We start from the raw sequence: 15,280 nt of genomic DNA on the forward strand, positions 1-15,280 counted from the left end.
CAGGCTTTTATCTCTGAGGCCCCATTATGATGTCAGAAAGCTGGCTCTGGAATCCTGAGGGCTCCACTATGACACGTGCAAAGTTCCGTCTGAACTTTATATAAGACGGTGAGGCTCAGTCAGTCACTCAGTGTTGCCTGAGAGGGCAACACTGCAACAGCCGGCCGCCAGGCTGTCTTTTTTTTGCACAGCTAGTTGCCTCCAGGAGGCCACAAGAGGGAGACAAGGGACTGCAAAATGGAAAATAGGCATCCACCAACTTTACAGACAACTTCTCCTTGCTCCTACAACCTCCATCCTTGCACAGTTTGTTATTCTTCTAGGTAACATAGTAACAAATCCAAATTGCTGCTCTCTTTGTAGGCAAGCAAGGCTTTGTTGCAACTGCAATTCTTACTTCTTCTTGAAATGTAGGGACGACAGTACATTCCATCACATCCATCTAGTGTACACAGGTAGGTCCATTGTGGCGGGCAGGCGAGCGGGCGGGCTGCTTTATTGGCTGTTTGCTGTTCCCCTACTCCACTCCACTATTTGACTGTTGTGCTGCATCAATCAATCAATCAATCAATCAATCAATCAATCAATCAATCAATCAATCAATCAATCAGTGGCTGGCTCAGGTGCAGCTCTTTAACTTACCTAAAAGGGAGGGCGGAGAGAAGACAAGGAAGGTGAATGAGGTGTTCCAATGTGAAATGCCGGAAACACAGAAACACAGACGACACACAACAAGAGGTGGCAATCTATTCATTAATTGCATTTAATCAATGAGCTCATTATCACTCATGCATTGTCCAACAGGTGTTGAAATAATGGGATTAAAAGGGGAGATCCCTTCAGAAAGACAGAAACAATAGCAAAGACAAAAAACACTTTTGGAATCTGCTTTTAGTCAACACATAAGGAAAGGGTGCACCGGTCCTGGAAATACTGCAATACCAGGTCAATGCGTGGAGTGGACAGAGCAAGCTCTATTTCCATCTCCCTGTTCTAAAAATCCATTTAATATATGGTCCCCAGATAGGGGACGTATCAGATATTAAACTGATAAGAACAGATACTACACTTGATCTTAGCCAAAAGGCCGAGAAGCGATAACCCGAACGGGCCGCGCGTTGCCCGAGCCTGCCCGATACTGCTGTTCAGCCCTTGCAGCGATTCAGCCTACTTCTAGGCAATTCCATGGGGCCCTGCAGGCTCACACACTCACAGCTACACGGGAGGTGAATAAAGGCCGGAGAGGAAGCCAGACAGGATTTGCTTCTTTTGCTTGCACCACAATGCAGTGCTGAAAGAGGAGGAATCTACATAAAAACGCCTTCCTGGCAACGCCCAAATGCCCTGCTGCCATGCAGATAAACACTGGCAGCGGCAGCAAGTGCATGCCCACAGCCACCCCTTGTTCCTTCACACCTTGTATCAGCTGTAATCCAGTCCAGTCCAGTGCTGCCTGCTGAGCAGCACTGACCAACACTGCCTGGGCCCAGGCTTTTATCTCTGAGGCCCCATTATGATGTCAGAAAGCTGGCTCTGGAATCCTGAGGGCTCCACTATGACACGTGCAAAGTTCCGTCTGAACTTTATATAAGACGGTGAGGCTCAGTCAGTCACTCAGTGTTGCCTGAGAGGGCAACACTGCAACAGCCGGCCGCCAGGCTGTCTTTTTTTTGCACAGCTAGTTGCCTCCAGGAGGCCACAAGAGGGAGACAAGGGACTGCAAAATGGAAAATAGGCATCCACCAACTTTACAGACAACTTCTCCTTGCTCCTACAACCTCCATCCTTGCACAGTTTGTTATTCTTCTAGGTAACATAGTAACAAATCCAAATTGCTGCTCTCTTTGTAGGCAAGCAAGGCTTTGTTGCAACTGCAATTCTTACTTCTTCTTGAAATGTAGGGACGACAGTACATTCCATCACATCCATCTAGTGTACACAGGTAGGTCCATTGTGGCGGGCAGGCGAGCGGGCGGGCTGCTTTATTGGCTGTTTGCTGTTCCCCTACTCCACTCCACTATTTGACTGTTGTGCTGCATCAATCAATCAATCAATCAATCAATCAATCAATCAATCAATCAATCAATCAATCAATCAATCAGTGGCTGGCTCAGGTGCAGCTCTTTAACTTACCTAAAAGGGAGGGCGGAGAGAAGACAAGGAAGGTGAATGAGGTGTTCCAATGTGAAATGCCGGAAACACAGAAACACAGACGACACACAACAAGAGGTGGCAATCTATTCATTAATTGCATTTAATCAATGAGCTCATTATCACTCATGCATTGTCCAACAGGTGTTGAAATAATGGGATTAAAAGGGGAGATCCCTTCAGAAAGACAGAAACAATAGCAAAGACAAAAAACACTTTTGGAATCTGCTTTTAGTCAACACATAAGGAAAGGGTGCACCGGTCCTGGAAATACTGCAATACCAGGTCAATGCGTGGAGTGGACAGAGCAAGCTCTATTTCCATCTCCCTGTTCTAAAAATCCATTTAATATATGGTCCCCAGATAGGGGACGTATCAGATATTAAACTGATAAGAACAGATACTACACTTGATCTTAGCCAAAAGGCCGAGAAGCGATAACCCGAACGGGCCGCGCGTTGCCCGAGCCTGCCCGATACTGCTGTTCAGCCCTTGCAGCGATTCAGCCTACTTCTAGGCAATTCCATGGGGCCCTGCAGGCTCACACACTCACAGCTACACGGGAGGTGAATAAAGGCCGGAGAGGAAGCCAGACAGGATTTGCTTCTTTTGCTTGCACCACAATGCAGTGCTGAAAGAGGAGGAATCTACATAAAAACGCCTTCCTGGCAACGCCCAAATGCCCTGCTGCCATGCAGATAAACACTGGCAGCGGCAGCAAGTGCATGCCCACAGCCACCCCTTGTTCCTTCACACCTTGTATCAGCTGTAATCCAGTCCAGTCCAGTGCTGCCTGCTGAGCAGCACTGACCAACACTGCCTGGGCCCAGGCTTTTATCTCTGAGGCCCCATTATGATGTCAGAAAGCTGGCTCTGGAATCCTGAGGGCTCCACTATGACACGTGCAAAGTTCCGTCTGAACTTTATATAAGACGGTGAGGCTCAGTCAGTCACTCAGTGTTGCCTGAGAGGGCAACACTGCAACAGCCGGCCGCCAGGCTGTCTTTTTTTTGCACAGCTAGTTGCCTCCAGGAGGCCACAAGAGGGAGACAAGGGACTGCAAAATGGAAAATAGGCATCCACCAACTTTACAGACAACTTCTCCTTGCTCCTACAACCTCCATCCTTGCACAGTTTGTTATTCTTCTAGGTAACATAGTAACAAATCCAAATTGCTGCTCTCTTTGTAGGCAAGCAAGGCTTTGTTGCAACTGCAATTCTTACTTCTTCTTGAAATGTAGGGACGACAGTACATTCCATCACATCCATCTAGTGTACACAGGTAGGTCCATTGTGGCGGGCAGGCGAGCGGGCGGGCTGCTTTATTGGCTGTTTGCTGTTCCCCTACTCCACTCCACTATTTGACTGTTGTGCTGCATCAATCAATCAATCAATCAATCAATCAATCAATCAATCAATCAATCAATCAATCAATCAATCAGTGGCTGGCTCAGGTGCAGCTCTTTAACTTACCTAAAAGGGAGGGCGGAGAGAAGACAAGGAAGGTGAATGAGGTGTTCCAATGTGAAATGCCGGAAACACAGAAACACAGACGACACACAACAAGAGGTGGCAATCTATTCATTAATTGCATTTAATCAATGAGCTCATTATCACTCATGCATTGTCCAACAGGTGTTGAAATAATGGGATTAAAAGGGGAGATCCCTTCAGAAAGACAGAAACAATAGCAAAGACAAAAAACACTTTTGGAATCTGCTTTTAGTCAACACATAAGGAAAGGGTGCACCGGTCCTGGAAATACTGCAATACCAGGTCAATGCGTGGAGTGGACAGAGCAAGCTCTATTTCCATCTCCCTGTTCTAAAAATCCATTTAATATATGGTCCCCAGATAGGGGACGTATCAGATATTAAACTGATAAGAACAGATACTACACTTGATCTTAGCCAAAAGGCCGAGAAGCGATAACCCGAACGGGCCGCGCGTTGCCCGAGCCTGCCCGATACTGCTGTTCAGCCCTTGCAGCGATTCAGCCTACTTCTAGGCAATTCCATGGGGCCCTGCAGGCTCACACACTCACAGCTACACGGGAGGTGAATAAAGGCCGGAGAGGAAGCCAGACAGGATTTGCTTCTTTTGCTTGCACCACAATGCAGTGCTGAAAGAGGAGGAATCTACATAAAAACGCCTTCCTGGCAACGCCCAAATGCCCTGCTGCCATGCAGATAAACACTGGCAGCGGCAGCAAGTGCATGCCCACAGCCACCCCTTGTTCCTTCACACCTTGTATCAGCTGTAATCCAGTCCAGTCCAGTGCTGCCTGCTGAGCAGCACTGACCAACACTGCCTGGGCCCAGGCTTTTATCTCTGAGGCCCCATTATGATGTCAGAAAGCTGGCTCTGGAATCCTGAGGGCTCCACTATGACACGTGCAAAGTTCCGTCTGAACTTTATATAAGACGGTGAGGCTCAGTCAGTCACTCAGTGTTGCCTGAGAGGGCAACACTGCAACAGCCGGCCGCCAGGCTGTCTTTTTTTTGCACAGCTAGTTGCCTCCAGGAGGCCACAAGAGGGAGACAAGGGACTGCAAAATGGAAAATAGGCATCCACCAACTTTACAGACAACTTCTCCTTGCTCCTACAACCTCCATCCTTGCACAGTTTGTTATTCTTCTAGGTAACATAGTAACAAATCCAAATTGCTGCTCTCTTTGTAGGCAAGCAAGGCTTTGTTGCAACTGCAATTCTTACTTCTTCTTGAAATGTAGGGACGACAGTACATTCCATCACATCCATCTAGTGTACACAGGTAGGTCCATTGTGGCGGGCAGGCGAGCGGGCGGGCTGCTTTATTGGCTGTTTGCTGTTCCCCTACTCCACTCCACTATTTGACTGTTGTGCTGCATCAATCAATCAATCAATCAATCAATCAATCAATCAATCAATCAATCAATCAATCAGTGGCTGGCTCAGGTGCAGCTCTTTAACTTACCTAAAAGGGAGGGCGGAGAGAAGACAAGGAAGGTGAATGAGGTGTTCCAATGTGAAATGCCGGAAACACAGAAACACAGACGACACACAACAAGAGGTGGCAATCTATTCATTAATTGCATTTAATCAATGAGCTCATTATCACTCATGCATTGTCCAACAGGTGTTGAAATAATGGGATTAAAAGGGGAGATCCCTTCAGAAAGACAGAAACAATAGCAAAGACAAAAAACACTTTTGGAATCTGCTTTTAGTCAACACATAAGGAAAGGGTGCACCGGTCCTGGAAATACTGCAATACCAGGTCAATGCGTGGAGTGGACAGAGCAAGCTCTATTTCCATCTCCCTGTTCTAAAAATCCATTTAATATATGGTCCCCAGATAGGGGACGTATCAGATATTAAACTGATAAGAACAGATACTACACTTGATCTTAGCCAAAAGGCCGAGAAGCGATAACCCGAACGGGCCGCGCGTTGCCCGAGCCTGCCCGATACTGCTGTTCAGCCCTTGCAGCGATTCAGCCTACTTCTAGGCAATTCCATGGGGCCCTGCAGGCTCACACACTCACAGCTACACGGGAGGTGAATAAAGGCCGGAGAGGAAGCCAGACAGGATTTGCTTCTTTTGCTTGCACCACAATGCAGTGCTGAAAGAGGAGGAATCTACATAAAAACGCCTTCCTGGCAACGCCCAAATGCCCTGCTGCCATGCAGATAAACACTGGCAGCGGCAGCAAGTGCATGCCCACAGCCACCCCTTGTTCCTTCACACCTTGTATCAGCTGTAATCCAGTCCAGTCCAGTGCTGCCTGCTGAGCAGCACTGACCAACACTGCCTGGGCCCAGGCTTTTATCTCTGAGGCCCCATTATGATGTCAGAAAGCTCGCTCTGGAATCCTGAGGGCTCCACTATGACACGTGCAAAGTTCCGTCTGAACTTTATATAAGACGGTGAGGCTCAGTCAGTCACTCAGTGTTGCCTGAGAGGGCAACACTGCAACAGCCGGCCGCCAGGCTGTCTTTTTTTTGCACAGCTAGTTGCCTCCAGGAGGCCACAAGAGGGAGACAAGGGACTGCAAAATGGAAAATAGGCATCCACCAACTTTACAGACAACTTCTCCTTGCTCCTACAACCTCCATCCTTGCACAGTTTGTTATTCTTCTAGGTAACATAGTAACAAATCCAAATTGCTGCTCTCTTTGTAGGCAAGCAAGGCTTTGTTGCAACTGCAATTCTTACTTCTTCTTGAAATGTAGGGACGACAGTACATTCCATCACATCCATCTAGTGTACACAGGTAGGTCCATTGTGGCGGGCAGGCGAGCGGGCGGGCTGCTTTATTGGCTGTTTGCTGTTCCCCTACTCCACTCCACTATTTGACTGTTGTGCTGCATCAATCAATCAATCAATCAATCAATCAATCAATCAATCAATCAATCAGTGGCTGGCTCAGGTGCAGCTCTTTAACTTACCTAAAAGGGAGGGCGGAGAGAAGACAAGGAAGGTGAATGAGGTGTTCCAATGTGAAATGCCGGAAACACAGAAACACAAACGACACACAACAAGAGGTGGCAATCTATTCATTAATTGCATTTAATCAATGAGCTCATTATCACTCATGCATTGTCCAACAGGTGTTGAAATAATGGGATTAAAAGGGGAGATCCCTTCAGAAAGACAGAAACAATAGCAAAGACAAAAAACACTTTTGGAATCTGCTTTTAGTCAACACATAAGGAAAGGGTGCACCGGTCCTGGAAATACTGCAATACCAGGTCAATGCGTGGAGTGGACAGAGCAAGCTCTATTTCCATCTCCCTGTTCTAAAAATCCATTTAATATATGGTCCCCAGATAGGGGACGTATCAGATATTAAACTGATAAGAACAGATACTACACTTGATCTTAGCCAAAAGGCCGAGAAGCGATAACCCGAACGGGCCGCGCGTTGCCCGAGCCTGCCCGATACTGCTGTTCAGCCCTTGCAGCGATTCAGCCTACTTCTAGGCAATTCCATGGGGCCCTGCAGGCTCACACACTCACAGCTACACGGGAGGTGAATAAAGGCCGGAGAGGAAGCCAGACAGGATTTGCTTCTTTTGCTTGCACCACAATGCAGTGCTGAAAGAGGAGGAATCTACATAAAAACGCCTTCCTGGCAACGCCCAAATGCCCTGCTGCCATGCAGATAAACACTGGCAGCGGCAGCAAGTGCATGCCCACAGCCACCCCTTGTTCCTTCACACCTTGTATCAGCTGTAATCCAGTCCAGTCCAGTGCTGCCTGCTGAGCAGCACTGACCAACACTGCCTGGGCCCAGGCTTTTATCTCTGAGGCCCCATTATGATGTCAGAAAGCTGGCTCTGGAATCCTGAGGGCTCCACTATGACACGTGCAAAGTTCCGTCTGAACTTTATATAAGACGGTGAGGCTCAGTCAGTCACTCAGTGTTGCCTGAGAGGGCAACACTGCAACAGCCGGCCGCCAGGCTGTCTTTTTTTTGCACAGCTAGTTGCCTCCAGGAGGCCACAAGAGGGAGACAAGGGACTGCAAAATGGAAAATAGGCATCCACCAACTTTACAGACAACTTCTCCTTGCTCCTACAACCTCCATCCTTGCACAGTTTGTTATTCTTCTAGGTAACATAGTAACAAATCCAAATTGCTGCTCTCTTTGTAGGCAAGCAAGGCTTTGTTGCAACTGCAATTCTTACTTCTTCTTGAAATGTAGGGACGACAGTACATTCCATCACATCCATCTAGTGTACACAGGTAGGTCCATTGTGGCGGGCAGGCGAGCGGGCGGGCTGCTTTATTGGCTGTTTGCTGTTCCCCTACTCCACTCCACTATTTGACTGTTGTGCTGCATCAATCAATCAATCAATCAATCAATCAATCAATCAATCAATCAATCAATCAATCAGTGGCTGGCTCAGGTGCAGCTCTTTAACTTACCTAAAAGGGAGGGCGGAGAGAAGACAAGGAAGGTGAATGAGGTGTTCCAATGTGAAATGCCGGAAACACAGAAACACAGACGACACACAACAAGAGGTGGCAATCTATTCATTAATTGCATTTAATCAATGAGCTCATTATCACTCATGCATTGTCCAACAGGTGTTGAAATAATGGGATTAAAAGGGGAGATCCCTTCAGAAAGACAGAAACAATAGCAAAGACAAAAAACACTTTTGGAATCTGCTTTTAGTCAACACATAAGGAAAGGGTGCACCGGTCCTGGAAATACTGCAATACCAGGTCAATGCGTGGAGTGGACAGAGCAAGCTCTATTTCCATCTCCCTGTTCTAAAAATCCATTTAATATATGGTCCCCAGATAGGGGACGTATCAGATATTAAACTGATAAGAACAGATACTACACTTGATCTTAGCCAAAAGGCCGAGAAGCGATAACCCGAACGGGCCGCGCGTTGCCCGAGCCTGCCCGATACTGCTGTTCAGCCCTTGCAGCGATTCAGCCTACTTCTAGGCAATTCCATGGGGCCCTGCAGGCTCACACACTCACAGCTACACGGGAGGTGAATAAAGGCCGGAGAGGAAGCCAGACAGGATTTGCTTCTTTTGCTTGCACCACAATGCAGTGCTGAAAGAGGAGGAATCTACATAAAAACGCCTTCCTGGCAACGCCCAAATGCCCTGCTGCCATGCAGATAAACACTGGCAGCGGCAGCAAGTGCATGCCCACAGCCACCCCTTGTTCCTTCACACCTTGTATCAGCTGTAATCCAGTCCAGTCCAGTGCTGCCTGCTGAGCAGCACTGACCAACACTGCCTGGGCCCAGGCTTTTATCTCTGAGGCCCCATTATGATGTCAGAAAGCTGGCTCTGGAATCCTGAGGGCTCCACTATGACACGTGCAAAGTTCCGTCTGAACTTTATATAAGACGGTGAGGCTCAGTCAGTCACTCAGTGTTGCCTGAGAGGGCAACACTGCAACAGCCGGCCGCCAGGCTGTCTTTTTTTTGCACAGCTAGTTGCCTCCAGGAGGCCACAAGAGGGAGACAAGGGACTGCAAAATGGAAAATAGGCATCCACCAACTTTACAGACAACTTCTCCTTGCTCCTACAACCTCCATCCTTGCACAGTTTGTTATTCTTCTAGGTAACATAGTAACAAATCCAAATTGCTGCTCTCTTTGTAGGCAAGCAAGGCTTTGTTGCAACTGCAATTTTTACTTCTTCTTGAAATGTAGGGACGACAGTACATTCCATCACATCCATCTAGTGTACACAGGTAGGTCCATTGTGGCGGGCAGGCGAGCGGGCGGGCTGCTTTATTGGCTGTTTGCTGTTCCCCTACTCCACTCCACTATTTGACTGTTGTGCTGCATCAATCAATCAATCAATCAATCAATCAATCAATCAATCAATCAATCAATCAATCAATCAATCAATCAGTGGCTGGCTCAGGTGCAGCTCTTTAACTTACCTAAAAGGGAGGGCGGAGAGAAGACAAGGAAGGTGAATGAGGTGTTCCAATGTGAAATGCCGGAAACACAGAAACACAGACGACACACAACAAGAGGTGGCAATCTATTCATTAATTGCATTTAATCAATGAGCTCATTATCACTCATGCATTGTCCAACAGGTGTTGAAATAATGGGATTAAAAGGGGAGATCCCTTCAGAAAGACAGAAACAATAGCAAAGACAAAAAACACTTTTGGAATCTGCTTTTAGTCAACACATAAGGAAAGGGTGCACCGGTCCTGGAAATACTGCAATACCAGGTCAATGCGTGGAGTGGACAGAGCAAGCTCTATTTCCATCTCCCTGTTCTAAAAATCCATTTAATATATGGTCCCCAGATAGGGGACGTATCAGATATTAAACTGATAAGAACAGATACTACACTTGATCTTAGCCAAAAGGCCGAGAAGCGATAACCCGAACGGGCCGCGCGTTGCCCGAGCCTGCCCGATACTGCTGTTCAGCCCTTGCAGCGATTCAGCCTACTTCTAGGCAATTCCATGGGGCCCTGCAGGCTCACACACTCACAGCTACACGGGAGGTGAATAAAGGCCGGAGAGGAAGCCAGACAGGATTTGCTTCTTTTGCTTGCACCACAATGCAGTGCTGAAAGAGGAGGAATCTACATAAAAACGCCTTCCTGGCAACGCCCAAATGCCCTGCTGCCATGCAGATAAACACTGGCAGCGGCAGCAAGTGCATGCCCACAGCCACCCCTTGTTCCTTCACACCTTGTATCAGCTGTAATCCAGTCCAGTCCAGTGCTGCCTGCTGAGCAGCACTGACCAACACTGCCTGGGCCCAGGCTTTTATCTCTGAGGCCCCATTATGATGTCAGAAAGCTGGCTCTGGAATCCTGAGGGCTCCACTATGACACGTGCAAAGTTCCGTCTGAACTTTATATAAGACGGTGAGGCTCAGTCAGTCACTCAGTGTTGCCTGAGAGGGCAACACTGCAACAGCCGGCCGCCAGGCTGTCTTTTTTTTGCACAGCTAGTTGCCTCCAGGAGGCCACAAGAGGGAGACAAGGGACTGCAAAATGGAAAATAGGCATCCACCAACTTTACAGACAACTTCTCCTTGCTCCTACAACCTCCATCCTTGCACAGTTTGTTATTCTTCTAGGTAACATAGTAACAAATCCAAATTGCTGCTCTCTTTGTAGGCAAGCAAGGCTTTGTTGCAACTGCAATTCTTACTTCTTCTTGAAATGTAGGGACGACAGTACATTCCATCACATCCATCTAGTGTACACAGGTAGGTCCATTGTGGCGGGCAGGCGAGCGGGCGGGCTGCTTTATTGGCTGTTTGCTGTTCCCCTACTCCACTCCACTATTTGACTGTTGTGCTGCATCAATCAATCAATCAATCAATCAATCAATCAATCAATCAATCAATCAATCAGTGGCTGGCTCAGGTGCAGCTCTTTAACTTACCTAAAAGGGAGGGCGGAGAGAAGACAAGGAAGGTGAATGAGGTGTTCCAATGTGAAATGCCGGAAACACAGAAACACAGACGACACACAACAAGAGGTGGCAATCTATTCATTAATTGCATTTAATCAATGAGCTCATTATCACTCATGCATTGTCCAACAGGTGTTGAAATAATGGGATTAAAAGGGGAGATCCCTTCAGAAAGACAGAAACAATAGCAAAGACAAAAAACACTTTTGGAATCTGCTTTTAGTCAACACATAAGGAAAGGGTGCACCGGTCCTGGAAATACTGCAATACCAGGTCAATGCGTGGAGTGGACAGAGCAAGCTCTATTTCCATCTCCCTGTTCTAAAAATCCATTTAATATATGGTCCCCAGATAGGGGACGTATCAGATATTAAACTGATAAGAACAGATACTACACTTGATCTTAGCCAAAAGGCCGAGAAGCGATAACCCGAACGGGCCGCGCGTTGCCCGAGCCTGCCCGATACTGCTGTTCAGCCCTTGCAGCGATTCAGCCTACTTCTAGGCAATTCCATGGGGCCCTGCAGGCTCACACACTCACAGCTACACGGGAGGTGAATAAAGGCCGGAGAGGAAGCCAGACAGGATTTGCTTCTTTTGCTTGCACCACAATGCAGTGCTGAAAGAGGAGGAATCTACATAAAAACGCCTTCCTGGCAACGCCCAAATGCCCTGCTGCCATGCAGATAAACACTGGCAGCGGCAGCAAGTGCATGCCCACAGCCACCCCTTGTTCCTTCACACCTTGTATCAGCTGTAATCCAGTCCAGTCCAGTGCTGCCTGCTGAGCAGCACTGACCAACACTGCCTGGGCCCAGGCTTTTATCTCTGAGGCCCCATTATGATGTCAGAAAGCTGGCTCTGGAATCCTGAGGGCTCCACTATGACACGTGCAAAGTTCCGTCTGAACTTTATATAAGACGGTGAGGCTCAGTCAGTCACTCAGTGTTGCCTGAGAGGGCAACACTGCAACAGCCGGCCGCCAGGCTGTCTTTTTTTTGCACAGCTAGTTGCCTCCAGGAGGCCACAAGAGGGAGACAAGGGACTGCAAAATGGAAAATAGGCATCCACCAACTTTACAGACAACTTCTCCTTGCTCCTACAACCTCCATCCTTGCACAGTTTGTTATTCTTCTAGGTAACATAGTAACAAATCCAAATTGCTGCTCTCTTTGTAGGCAAGCAAGGCTTTGTTGCAACTGCAATTCTTACTTCTTCTTGAAATGTAGGGACGACAGTACATTCCATCACATCCATCTAGTGTACACAGGTAGGTCCATTGTGGCGGGCAGGCGAGCGGGCGGGCTGCTTTATTGGCTGTTTGCTGTTCCCCTACTCCACTCCACTATTTGACTGTTGTGCTGCATCAATCAATCAATCAATCAATCAATCAATCAATCAATCAATCAATCAATCAATCAATCAATCAGTGGCTGGCTCAGGTGCAGCTCTTTAACTTACCTAAAAGGGAGGGCGGAGAGAAGACAAGGAAGGTGAATGAGGTGTTCCAATGTGAAATGCCGGAAACACAGAAACACAGACGACACACAACAAGAGGTGGCAATCTATTCATTAATTGCATTTAATCAATGAGCTCATTATCACTCATGCATTGTCCAACAGGTGTTGAAATAATGGGATTAAAAGGGGAGATCCCTTCAGAAAGACAGAAACAATAGCAAAGACAAAAAACACTTTTGGAATCTGCTTTTAGTCAACACATAAGGAAAGGGTGCACCGGTCCTGGAAATACTGCAATACCAGGTCAATGCGTGGAGTGGACAGAGCAAGCTCTATTTCCATCTCCCTGTTCTAAAAATCCATTTAATATATGGTCCCCAGATAGGGGACGTATCAGATATTAAACTGATAAGAACAGATACTAGGCCGAGAAGCGATAACCCGAACGGGCCGCGCGTTGCCCGAGCCTGCCCGATACTGCTGTTCAGCCCTTGCAGCGATTCAGCCTACTTCTAGGCAATTCCATGGGGCCCTGCAGGCTCACACACTCACAGCTACACGGGAGGTGAATAAAGGCCGGAGAGGAAGCCAGACAGGATTTGCTTCTTTTGCTTGCACCACAATGCAGTGCTGAAAGAGGAGGAATCTACATAAAAACGCCTTCCTGGCAACGCCCAAATGCCCTGCTGCCATGCAGATAAACACTGGCAGCGGCAGCAAGTGCATGCCCACAGCCACCCCTTGTTCCTTCACACCTTGTATCAGCTGTAATCCAGTCCAGTCCAGTGCTGCCTGCTGAGCAGCACTGACCAACACTGCCTGGGCCCAGGCTTTTATCTCTGAGGCCCCATTATGATGTCAGAAAGCTGGCTCTGGAATCCTGAGGGCTCCACTATGACACGTGCAAAGTTCCGTCTGAACTTTATATAAGACGGTGAGGCTCAGTCAGTCACTCAGTGTTGCCTGAGAGGGCAACACTGCAACAGCCGGCCGCCAGGCTGTCTTTTTTTTGCACAGCTAGTTGCCTCCAGGAGGCCACAAGAGGGAGACAAGGGACTGCAAAATGGAAAATAGGCATCCACCAACTTTACAGACAACTTCTCCTTGCTCCTACAACCTCCATCCTTGCACAGTTTGTTATTCTTCTAGGTAACATAGTAACAAATCCAAATTGCTGCTCTCTTTGTAGGCAAGCAAGGCTTTGTTGCAACTGCAATTCTTACTTCTTCTTGAAATGTAGGGACGACAGTACATTCCATCACATCCATCTAGTGTACACAGGTAGGTCCATTGTGGCGGGCAGGCGAGCGGGCGGGCTGCTTTATTGGCTGTTTGCTGTTCCCCTACTCCACTCCACTATTTGACTGTTGTGCTGCATCAATCAATCAATCAATCAATCAATCAATCAATCAATCAATCAATCAATCAATCATCAATCAATCAATCAGTGGCTGGCTCAGGTGCAGCTCTTTAACTTACCTAAAAGGGAGGGCGGAGAGAAGACAAGGAAGGTGAATGAGGTGTTCCAATGTGAAATGCCGGAAACACAGAAACACAGACGACACACAACAAGAGGTGGCAATCTATTCATTAATTGCATTTAATCAATGAGCTCATTATCACTCATGCATTGTCCAACAGGTGTTGAAATAATGGGATTAAAAGGGGAGATCCCTTCAGAAAGACAGAAACAATAGCAAAGACAAAAAACACTTTTGGAATCTGCTTTTAGTCAACACATAAGGAAAGGGTGCACCGGTCCTGGAAATACTGCAATACCAGGTCAATGCGTGGAGTGGACAGAGCAAGCTCTATTTCCATCTCCCTGTTCTAAAAATCCATTTAATATATGGTCCCCAGATAGGGGACGTATCAGATATTAAACTGATAAGAACAGATACTACACTTGATCTTAGCCAAAAGGCCGAGAAGCGATAACCCGAACGGGCCGCGCGTTGCCCGAGCCTGCCCGATACTGCTGTTCAGCCCTTGCAGCGATTCAGCCTACTTCTAGGCAATTCCATGGGGCCCTGCAGGCTCACACACTCACAGCTACACGGGAGGTGAATAAAGGCCGGAGAGGAAGCCAGACAGGATTTGCTTCTTTTGCTTGCACCACAATGCAGTGCTGAAAGAGGAGGAATCTACATAAAAACGCCTTCCTGGCAACGCCCAAATGCCCTGCTGCCATGCAGATAAACACTGGCAGCGGCAGCAAGTGCATGCCCACAGCCACCCCTTGTTCCTTCACACCTTGTATCAGCTGTAATCCAGTCCAGTCCAGTGCTGCCTGCTGAGCAGCACTGACCAACACTGCCTGGGCCCAGGCTTTTATCTCTGAGGCCCCATTATGATGTCAGAAAGCTGGCTCTGGAATCCTGAGGGCTCCACTATGACACGTGCAAAGTTCCGTCTGAACTTTATATAAGACGGTGAGGCTCAGTCAGTCACTCAGTGTTGCCTGAGAGGGCAACACTGCAACAGCCGGCCGCCAGGCTGTCTTTTTTTTGCACAGCTAGTTGCCTCCAGGAGGCCACAAGAGGGAGACAAGGGACTGCAAAATGGAAAATAGGCATCCACCAACTTTACAGACAACTTCTCCTTGCTCCTACAACCTCCATCCTTGCACAGTTTGTTATTCTTCTAGGTAACATAGTAACAAATCCAAATTGCTGCTCTCTTTGTAGGCAAGCAAGGCTTTGTTGCAACTGCAATTCTTACTTCTTCTTGAAATGTAGGGACGACAGTAC

The 15,280-nt window shown here is 47.7% G+C and overlaps 9 non-coding genes and 1 pseudogene across 9 annotated transcripts; all 10 read right to left on the reverse strand.

The window, feature by feature from the left end:
* Nucleotides 1-908: 908 nt before the first annotated feature.
* Nucleotides 909-1,099, reverse strand: LOC142690962 (U2 spliceosomal RNA). Its single transcript, XR_012859633.1, has one exon. It is a non-coding gene; the product is annotated as a U2 spliceosomal RNA (small nuclear RNA).
* Nucleotides 1,100-2,399: 1,300 nt separating this feature from the next.
* On the reverse strand, nucleotides 2,400-2,590 carry LOC142690964 (U2 spliceosomal RNA). Its single transcript, XR_012859634.1, has one exon. It is a non-coding gene; the product is annotated as a U2 spliceosomal RNA (small nuclear RNA).
* Nucleotides 2,591-3,890: 1,300 nt separating this feature from the next.
* On the reverse strand, nucleotides 3,891-4,081 carry LOC142690966 (U2 spliceosomal RNA). The gene has a single exon (XR_012859636.1). It is a non-coding gene; the product is annotated as a U2 spliceosomal RNA (small nuclear RNA).
* Nucleotides 4,082-5,373: 1,292 nt separating this feature from the next.
* Nucleotides 5,374-5,564, reverse strand: LOC142690967 (U2 spliceosomal RNA). Its single transcript, XR_012859637.1, has one exon. It is a non-coding gene; the product is annotated as a U2 spliceosomal RNA (small nuclear RNA).
* Nucleotides 5,565-6,848: 1,284 nt separating this feature from the next.
* Nucleotides 6,849-7,039, reverse strand: LOC142690968 (U2 spliceosomal RNA). Its single transcript, XR_012859638.1, has one exon. It is a non-coding gene; the product is annotated as a U2 spliceosomal RNA (small nuclear RNA).
* Nucleotides 7,040-8,331: 1,292 nt separating this feature from the next.
* LOC142690969 (U2 spliceosomal RNA) lies at nucleotides 8,332-8,522 on the reverse strand. Its single transcript, XR_012859639.1, has one exon. It is a non-coding gene; the product is annotated as a U2 spliceosomal RNA (small nuclear RNA).
* Nucleotides 8,523-9,826: 1,304 nt separating this feature from the next.
* On the reverse strand, nucleotides 9,827-10,017 carry LOC142690970 (U2 spliceosomal RNA). The gene has a single exon (XR_012859640.1). It is a non-coding gene; the product is annotated as a U2 spliceosomal RNA (small nuclear RNA).
* Nucleotides 10,018-11,305: 1,288 nt separating this feature from the next.
* Nucleotides 11,306-11,496, reverse strand: LOC142690971 (U2 spliceosomal RNA). The gene has a single exon (XR_012859641.1). It is a non-coding gene; the product is annotated as a U2 spliceosomal RNA (small nuclear RNA).
* A 1,300-nt stretch (nucleotides 11,497-12,796) lies between these two features.
* On the reverse strand, nucleotides 12,797-12,968 carry LOC142691024 (U2 spliceosomal RNA; annotated as a pseudogene).
* A 1,307-nt stretch (nucleotides 12,969-14,275) lies between these two features.
* Nucleotides 14,276-14,466, reverse strand: LOC142690972 (U2 spliceosomal RNA). Its single transcript, XR_012859642.1, has one exon. It is a non-coding gene; the product is annotated as a U2 spliceosomal RNA (small nuclear RNA).
* Nucleotides 14,467-15,280: the final 814 nt, after the last annotated feature.

The sequence above is a fragment of the Rhinoderma darwinii genome (assembly GCF_050947455.1).
Source record: "Rhinoderma darwinii isolate aRhiDar2 chromosome 5 unlocalized genomic scaffold, aRhiDar2.hap1 SUPER_5_unloc_35, whole genome shotgun sequence".
Lineage (NCBI taxonomy): Eukaryota > Metazoa > Chordata > Amphibia > Anura > Rhinodermatidae > Rhinoderma > Rhinoderma darwinii.